This window comes from Dendropsophus ebraccatus, chromosome 12, assembly GCF_027789765.1.
Source record: "Dendropsophus ebraccatus isolate aDenEbr1 chromosome 12, aDenEbr1.pat, whole genome shotgun sequence".
Classification (NCBI taxonomy): domain Eukaryota; kingdom Metazoa; phylum Chordata; class Amphibia; order Anura; family Hylidae; genus Dendropsophus; species Dendropsophus ebraccatus.
The window spans coordinates 90,152,520-90,155,727 of NC_091465.1; positions in this window are offsets into that span (position 1 = coordinate 90,152,520).

The window sequence follows — 3,208 nt, forward strand, 5'->3', positions numbered from 1 at the left end:
CTGCCTGACCGAAACAGCTGCCCAGACCGACCTAAGTGTCTGCCTGACCGAAACAGCTGCCCAGACCGACCTAAGTGTCTGTATGACTGAAACAGCTCCTCAGAGCGACCTAAGTGTCTGCCTGACCGAAACAGCTGCCCAGACCGACCTAAGTGTCTGCATGACTGAAACAGCTCCCCAGACCGACCTAAGTGTCTGCCTGACCGAAACAGCTCCCCAGACCGACCTAAGTGTCTGCCTGACCGAAACAGCTGCCCAGACCGACCTAAGTGTCTGCGTGACTGAAACAGCTCCCCAGAGCGACCTAAGTGTCTGTGTGACTGAAACAGCTGCCCAGACCGACCTAAGTGTCTGCCTGACCGAAACAGCTGCCCAGACCGACCTAAGTGTCTGCCTGACCGAAACAGCTCCCCAGACCGACCTAAGTCTGCCTGACCAAACAGCTCCCCAGAGCGACCAAAGTGTCTGCCTGTCCGAAACAGCTGCCCAGACCGACCTAAGTGTCTGCCTGACCGAAACAGCTCCCCAGACCGACCTAAGTGTCTGCCTGACCGAACAGCTCCCCAGAGCGACCAAAGTGTCTGCCTGTCCGAAACAGCTGCCCAGACCGACCTAAGTGTCTGCCTGACCGAAACAGCTCCCCAGACCGACCTAAGTGTCTGCCTGACCGAAACAGCTGCCCAGACCGACATAAGTGTCTGCCTGACCGAAACAGCTCCCCAGACCGACCTAAGTGTCTGCCTGACCGAAACAGCTGCCCAGACCGACCTAAGTGTCTGCCTGACCGAAACAGCTGCCCAGAGCGACCTAAGTGTCTGCGTGACTGAAACAGCTCCCCAGACCGACCTAAGTGTCTGCCTGACCGAAACAGCTGCCCAGAGTGACCTAAGTGTCTGCCTGACCGAAACAGCTGCCCAGACCGACCTAAGTGTCTGTGTGACTGAAACAGCTCCACAGAGCGACCTAAGTGTCTGCCTGACCGAAACAGCTGCCCAGACCGACCTAAGTGTCTGCGTGACTGAAACAGCTCCCCAGAGCGACCTAAGTGTCTGTGTGACTGAAACAGCTCCCCAGACCGACCTAAGTGTCTGCCTGACCGAAACAGCTGCCCAGAGTGACCTAAGTGTCTGCCTGACCGAAACAGCTGCCCAGACCGACCTAAGTGTCTGCCTGACCGAAACAGCTGCCCAGACCGACCTAAGTGTCTGCCTGACCGAAACAGCTGCCCAGACCGACCTAAGTGTCTGTATGACTGAAACAGCTCCTCAGAGCGACCTAAGTGTCTGCCTGACCGAAACAGCTGCCCAGACCGACCTAAGTGTCTGCATGACTGAAACAGCTCCCCAGACCGACCTAAGTGTCTGCCTGACCGAAACAGCTCCCCAGACCGACCTAAGTGTCTGCCTGACCGAAACAGCTGCCCAGACCGACCTAAGTGTCTGCGTGACTGAAACAGCTCCCCAGAGCGACCTAAGTGTCTGTGTGACTGAAACAGCTGCCCAGACCGACCTAAGTGTCTGCCTGACCGAAACAGCTGCCCAGACCGACCTAAGTGTCTGCGTGACTGAAACAGCTCCCCAGACCGACCTAAGTGTCTGCGTGACTGAAACAGCTGCCCAGACCGACCTAAGTGTCTGCCTGACCGAAACAGCTCCCCAGAGCGACCTAAGTGTCTGCCTGACCGAACAGCTCCCCAGACCGACCTAAGTGTCTGCCTGACCGAAACAGCTGCCCAGACCGACCTAAGTGTCTGCCTGACCGAAACAGCTGCCCAGACCGACCTAAGTGTCTGCCTGACCGAAACAGCTGCCCAGACCGACCTAAGTGTCTGCGTGACCGAAACAGCTGCCCAGACCGACCTAAGTGTCTGCCTGACCGAAACAGCTGCCCAGACCGACCTAAGTGTCTGCGTGACCGAAACAGCTGCCCAGACCGACCTAAGTGTCTGCCTGACCGAAACAGCTGCCCAGACCGACCTAAGTGTCTGCCTGACCGAAACAGCTGCCCAGACCGACCTAAGTGTCTGCCTGACCGAAACAGCTGCCCAGACCGACCTAAGTGTCTGTGTGACTGAAACAGCTGCCCAGACCGACCTAAGTGTCTGCCTGACCGAAACAGCTGCCCAGACCGACCTAAGTCTGAGTGAAATTGCTGAAAAATTCTCCTTATTTGGAGGACAAGGATTTCAGAAGTTTTCCTGCCAACAGTCCAAAGTGCAATGTAACACAAAAACATGTGCTTGTAAAAGGAAGGTTCTCTGCAACCCGAGACGCCACAAATCCACAATGGGTTTTAATAAAATTATTAAAATTAATAAAAAAGATGAATGAACTGGATGATTTACTATTTGCATTTGTTATAAATGATTCGCTTAGCTTCCTGTGGCAGCTACCCGTTTCCTTTGTTAATTAGTTTCGAATTAATAATTTTCAATTCCAATCAGGGCCGTATTTACCACTAGGCACCCGTGGTCCGGTGCCTGGGGCAGCACCTTGCAGGGGGGCAGCACCAGGGAGCAGGGGGGAGGAAAAAACTAATTTTTTTGTTTTTATTTCTTTAGTTTCCCTCCTCCCGTTCAGACTTGCCAGTAAATCTGGTGTCTTTTCCTGTGGGGTGGGGGGGGTATGGTGGTGGGGGGGGTATGGTAGTATTGGTCAGGTCTGGTATCGTCTATGCGTGAAGATGGGGCGTCTTTAGGTTTAGTGCCTAGGGCAGCAGCAGCTGGTAATACCGCCCTGATTCCAATGACTATTTGTCGTGTTACTTAATAAATATATATAGAGCCGGGCGACTCCTGACTGGTTCATTCCATCATTTCCCTGACAGGGGGCGGGATTTCATCAAATCAGTGACTTTCTTCAGGGAAATGATGGAAGAGCGCGGCCATTACATCATTACATCATCCCGGGATTTGATAAAATTCCTGGATTCTATCATTTCACTGCGACATATATACACCCGAATGTAATATATATACACCCGAATGTACACCTGAATGTAATATATATACACCCGAATGTACACCCGAATGTAATATATATACACCCGAATGTAATATATATACACCCGAATGTACACCTGAATGTAATATATATACACCCGAATGTAATATATATACACCCGAATGTACACCTGAATGTAATATATATACACCCGAATGTACACCTGAATGTAATATATATACACCTGAATGTACACCCGAATGTAA